We start from the raw sequence: 6,958 nt of genomic DNA on the forward strand, positions 1-6,958 counted from the left end.
TAACACATAAGTAACAGTCTATGTGGGACACAGGGATACATGTTGTAAAAGGGACAAGGTTATGTTAGCATGCTGGTGCTAGCATTTAGCTCAGAGTACTGTTGTGTTGAAGTATAGACTCACAGAGCTGCTAGCATGGTTGTAATCTCTTACAATATGTCCCATTTCCATACTTCATAGTAACTGTATAAAGTATATACAGTATACTAATTGTCATGCACTGTCTTTGTAGTTAGTGTAAAATGCTGAAGTATATTTGAATATTTTTAATACTAAGGAAATTATGCAGTAAATGCCCAGATGCATGTTTCATGAATAATTAGTTAAATGTTTCACAGCTGTGAGTCCTTGCTTTGCATTTTGGGACAATATTGTCCAACAACAACACGCTCAGTAAGTAAATTTTTTTTGTCACTTTACAATGTGAACACATTACATACTCAAAAGTGTGTAGCTACTATTTGGGACACAGCTACTGTCTTCTAAGGATCAAATAAGGTTTGAACATTTTGAGTGTGTACATTTGCGCGCTTGCTTTTACGTGCACACCTGTTTGCATTTGTTTTTGAAAGCATTCACAAGCGTATTGTGAGTGTGCACAATGTATTTTTCTTGCAAGGTGTCAGTCTCAGAGATTGCGTTTATGTCGCAGAGGCCATTCTGTTTCTCAAGGTTAATGATCTCATTGTAAATCATGTCACATCCACCTTCCCTCCTTTCAACTCGCCTCCTTCCTGCTTTTCTTTCCTCCTGCCTGCCGCCTTCACTGAATCTGTGATATGCACTGTGGCTGTGCACATGTGTGAACTTGTGCATGCGTGTATGTGTTGGGAGTGGTTGTTTATAGGAGCATGTGTACTGCATGTGCGTATGTGCATGCTGAATGTTAATGCAGCACCGAATACACACAGATGGGGGTAATTCCCACACATAAGTATGCAGAAGTAACTGCCTTCTTGCACAAGTATGCATAAAATATGCATCAATTTCAACATAATTTCCCACTCACATGCCTCTCTTTATATGTGGGAAAAATCCTTCACATGTGTACACACACACATACACCTATAATGCGATGAAGAACATGCCTTAACCTTCCTCTCCTCAGTTCTGGATATTGTTTATCTGACAGTTGTGCAGAAAATTTGCAGTCCTTCTTACTTGGAGTACAGCTTGTGCCAATGTTCGACTTCCTTTTTCTGTAAAAAAAAAAAAAAAAAAAAAAAAAAAAAGGGAAACACTTATTAGAATCGATGTGCACACAGTGTCAGCCGTGTCACATTAGTCTGTTACCTGAAATGTGTCATAAATCATTTGTCTAAAGTGCTCTTGTGTGAAGCCATGTGCTCTTCACAGCTCTTCACAGTTTAACCCCCACTAGCAGATAAGAATGTGTCAGCATTTGAAGGAGACATAATTAAATAATTACAACCAGTAGAAGACAGATTATCAAGAAAAACACATCAACAATAGAAGCAGGTTCCCTTTTTAGACTCTCATTAACCAAAACTAACAAATATTAAAAACCCTTGCAGAAACAACTTTATACAACTTTTATTTTGTATAAACTCATTTGTAGTTTGTATAAATGTTTATTTGCCTTGTGTCTTTACCTTATTTCTGATTCACTGCTGTGCCCTTCCCTTTGGGATAAATTAAGTAATTGAGTGAATATGTTTCACAAACAGCAAAGGACTAATGGTTAAGCAGTTATTTCAAAATTGTCTAAATTAACAGAAAATTTTTTATTTTATTTTTTTTTTCATGTTGACTTTTTTGAGTACATTATTTGGGGTCACTTTTTAACGTGAACACATATATACTCAAAAGTATAAATTATTGTTTAATTTAACCGTATGGAAGCAAACCTCTGCTGCGTGTTGTTCACTCTTGAAAATATGTTAAAAATGAAAGCAGGTTTTGTGTCAGAATATCCAGTGATTGACTTGGTTTATGGCTTTGTCCTGATGCGGAGAGGTTTTGGGAGGATGTAAGTGATTACCTGCAATCAGAGTTAAATGTACAATTTGAAAATTTGAAAGTGTAAAAGCAAATGCAGTGCCTCATTACTTTTCAGGCAGAAAAATGAGAGATGTTAAGGAACTTGAAAATACAGAATATAGATCTAATCCACATCTAACTTCACGTGGCACATTAACTTGCTTCGCTTCAATGCTAATCTTTACACTGCACAAATCTTCAATTTAAACTCTAAGGAGTTCTTTTCACTTTGGAATATTTATATCTTACATATCTTTGTTGTAAATGATGATAATAATGATGATAATTATTCTTGACTTCTGTCATTCTTGTTTTTCTTCTTTTTGACCGTTATGCACAACACTGAGGCACATTCCTTGAATGTGAAAATACTTGGCAATAAACCTGTTTCTGATTCTAGGTAACTTGTCAAAGAATATGTGGTCTTAGTTACAACAGAGCCATCATATAAAGACATATGCTTTGATGCAGTTCTGTGCGACTCCTCTGTTTAACCTTTAATACCATAGACTTAAGCATCTCTGAATCACAGCAGATGAAGTCTCAGGCAGCCTGTTGTCTACAGTAACTCTCCCAGTTGGAGCGCTCTGATCCTCTATTTAAGCTTTCCCCTCAGACACCTTAACATAATCTGTACCTGCGTGACACTGCATTATCATAACTGAATAAAGATGGGTCGGAGTGAGTTGCCAGCCTCTCTGTGTGCAGAGGGCGCAGCACTGATATGAACTCACCTCTGTGTCCCTGCAGTGTATGCATGTCTGTTCTTGAGTTTGTGAGTTTACCCACACAGGCACGTTGGTGTGTGGTTGTGAGTGTGAGCCTCCATCTGTCCTGTCACTGTGCGTATATGTGTGTATGTGTTTCCTCTTTCAACAATTTCTCTCCTTCGGCTTTGTGGCCCCCGGAGCGGTAATGGCAGGTCGTGTTGGCCCCTCTCAGACAGTTTGCTCCTGTCAAACATTGTTTCACCCTGACGGTTACAGCTCCTGCTGCACTGGGACCCTCCATCACACGATGCAGGCCTGTCAGGCTTTCCCCACACAGCAGCAGATCTTGTTTCCACCACTGGACTCCCCTTTTTTTTAATTTTTTTTTTTTAATGCTCTCTGCATTTTCACTTGATTCCTGAGTTCTTATAGTTTCATTCTTTAACAGCTTGTACTGTGCGTGACACATAAGCACATACATGCAAACAAACATTATCTTGTTCTGCTTTCAAAATCTGATGCATATAAAGATACAGAAGTATTATCAGCAAAATGTGGTAAAAGGAAAAGCTTACTGGTTTCCTTGCTGACAGATGAGAAGATTGATACCACCATGATGCCTCTGCACTAAGTATGAAGCCAGAGCTAGCAGCCTGTTAGCTTAGCTAGACTGAAATTCTTAGCTAGACAAATTCTCTGGCACGTAACTCCCAGCAAAATTACAATTTACACCTTCAGGGAGTGGTATCAATCTTCTCATCTAACATTCGGTATAAATGTATTCCCCAAAACGCTGAACGTTTCCTTTTATGTATCAAATTAAGTAAAAGTACTCGTTCTGCAGAAAAATAGCCACTGTGACCGATAATACTGACCGATTAATACTGATGCATCAATGTGTATGTAGCATTTCACTGCTGTAGCTGCTCCAAGTGGACTGAGTTTGAACTACTTTATATTCAGTAAGGGAGTTTAGTCCAGTGGTTCCTAACTTAAAGGTTGGCACTCCTCCAGCAGGTCACAAGTGAAATCTGGGGGGTTTCGAAATTATTAATGGTCTTGGAAAGAAGACAAAAGAAACTCTGCTTCACAAATCCAATTTTACTTCTTGAACATCCCTCTAATCTTTTGCATTTTTTGAAAACTATTGCATACTTTTACCTATTTGAACCTGGCTTAGTTAATTAAATGAAACCGTTTAATAAGTATGCAGGGAAATGTCTCTCTGGTGGAACTGGTAACAACTCAGACATATGAAACTAGACACAAGACCAACTACACACAGTTTATTTGTAATGGGCCACAACCCAAAAATTTTGTGTATGATATGTTTTTGACGTAAAATCTTAACTTGCAGAGTAACTACAGCTGTCAAATAAACGTAGTAGAGTAAAAAGAACAATATTTCTCTCTGAAACGTGATGGTGATAGTGTAAAATTCTCAAATAATTTAAAAGTAACTCAAAATTGCAAATGTATGTAGTTATTTTTCCATCATTGACGAGAAATATGAGTCACGATGATGGTGACCTCATCTCTCTGCATTTATCTGCAGTGGTCCCCTGCTGAAGCATCATTGCTGCAATTTTTTTCAGAGCTGTGCGACTGTACTGTACTACCTTATCTAAAAGTGTATTTCTTTGTCACAGGTATCAGATGAATCAGCGATGTTTTTATTCCCCTCTTTACGATCCATCACTTCTGGAGTTTTGTTTCTCTAGTTAATACCCTGCAGCATCTCAGCCAGCACTGTCAGAGTTGTTATGACGAATGCGTAAGAGTAACAGATATAGATCTAGCAGGGTGTTCATTAACTGAAACACATTCATGAAGAGCAGCTGGAGAGAGGAAATATGTCACATATGTACTGTATGTTTGTGTCTGAATATACTGTATGAGTGATGTACTGCATGTGCAGCTGAGCCATATTTGTTTCTTTTTCCAATCATACATCGATCCACCCACAAATCCCTATGATCTTCAATCACATATAGATGGGAAAGGGCAAGAGATGGGGGGGGGGCTGTTTGGGGGCATAGATGTTCATTACAGCCTTTCTTATATCTGGAGGTAGATAGTGAAATGGTAGCTTGATGGCCACTGTTTCCATGGCAACTCTTTTAGAGCAACCTCTGCCCACAACATTTCAAAAAGATCAGAGATGTTATTTTTAAAGTAACATAAGACAAGATGGTGTCTGAAGCTAGAGTAGGGGGAATCACAAATTCTCATAAAAACAGCCTCTGTAGGAACAAACCAGTCATTTTTTTGTTTGTATGATGTAGTAATAATAACAATAATAATGATGATGATAATAATAATAATATACTTTATTTGTATAGCACCTTTAACACAAGCTATTAAATTCAAAGAAATTACATGCACCAAGTGCTTCACATGAAAGATAAAATGGACATAAAAACATGATGGAAAATGGAAGGAGTAATAATAAAATAATAACATAGAATTAAGAAATATAAATAATTGAAAATAAGTTTAAAATATATCACCTAAAATCAAGTAAGTAAATTAACTGGCGCCTCGCCTCTGAAGCAAACAGCTGAATGTAACCTCTTTTCCCGACAGATGCAAATGCACCACAGATTTTTATTACACCAGGTCAGCCTCTTTCAGCTGCCAAAGAACATTTTCCCACCACCCTCTTCAACAGTCCTTTTGGGACACACACACACACACACACACACACACACACACACACACACACACACACACACACACACACACACACACACACCAGTCTTTTTCTTTCAAATTTATTGACCAACCAATGGCATCAATACTTATAAGAGCATTTAAAAGAAGTGATGCTGTGCATAAATGCGGAACAAAGTGTAAAATTTCAGAGCTAGTTAAAGGCTAAAGTGAAGAAATAAGTTTTTAGCTTTCTTTTAAAAATGCGTATCGAGCTTGCTTCTACAGGTAGAGTGTTCCATAGCTTCAGACTGTAATTGACAAAGGCTGTTTCCCCGATTTTCCTGCGGCTGTTGCTGGGAACCCTCAATAAACCGGCAGAAGATGATTGCAATGTTCTTGGAGGTATATAGTTAATCAGGCAGTTAGTAATGTAGGTTTGTCCTTAAGGAGGATGTTAAAATCAATTCTAAATGCAACAGGAAGCCAGTGCAGGGCAGCTAAAACTAGACTAATGTGTTCTTACCTCTTGGTTCTGTTTAATAGCGGAGCTGAGTTTTGAATGAGCTGAAGTATCTCAATGTTTTTTTGTTCAGGAGGCCAGTAAAAAGTGCATCACAGTGATGAAGTCTGCTTGAAATGAAGGCGTGAATCAATCTTTCAGTATCTTTTTGATTTATATCTATATCTTATTGACTTTTATCTATTTCTGAGGTGGGAAAAAACATTTTTTTTATCACCTTGTTGATGTGGGACTTGAAGATAACACCAACTTGTGACCCATATAATTGAACAGTGTTTTTTCTTTTTGTTTAAGGGCCGACTAGTAGGATTTCAGTTTTGTCCTCATTTAGCTTCAAGAAATTGATCATCCATTTATTTATTGTTAGGAGACAAGTGGAAATTGAGTTTGTAGCCGCAGCATCATTTGGAAGTGCAATGCAGAGTCCACTGCTTGTGGGACTTTAATAGGAGAAGTGTCACTGCAGAACAGGCAGTGGAGAAGCTTATAAAGTCGATGAAGAAAGGGACAATACTGTATAGGACTTCTCAGTCTTTTGATCCCTCTTTCTTTGTAGCATTTCTTGAGATTGCTTTACTGGCTTGATATCAAATATACTGGAAGACTTTACACTAGGTGGCCTCAGGTGGCACAAAGTGATAAGTCATTAGAGCTAAATTTGTCTTTATGGCTGTCAAGGTGAAGACATGGAAAAGTGGGAAAATATTGGTGTCGGGGCAGCATTTTCAGCCATGAGTAGTTACGCCAGCTTTTATCTTGATGGAGAAATTGTTTGTTGCTGTTTAGCAGACAGATCTGTATTTTACTGTACAGATCTGATTTATCACCAGCTGCAGGTGGAGACTTCTTGCACGCTGAACACCAGGAGTTATTTTTCAGACGGGACAAAATCTATGTAGTCTCAAACTGTGCTGTATTTTTATTTTAACATAACCTTGAATTGATAATCCATACCAAATTCTGTTATTATAAACACATCAACCATCATTCTGAATGCTCGAAAATACTGCTTAAGTTCAATGGAGCCTTTTTCACCAGCCCATCGCTCTCATCATTATCAGTTGAATGTGAA

The sequence above is a fragment of the Seriola dumerili genome, unplaced genomic scaffold, assembly GCF_002260705.1.
Source record: "Seriola dumerili isolate Sdu_G_001 unplaced genomic scaffold, Sdu_1.0 BDQW01000291.1, whole genome shotgun sequence".
Classification (NCBI taxonomy): Eukaryota; Metazoa; Chordata; class Actinopteri; order Carangiformes; family Carangidae; genus Seriola; species Seriola dumerili.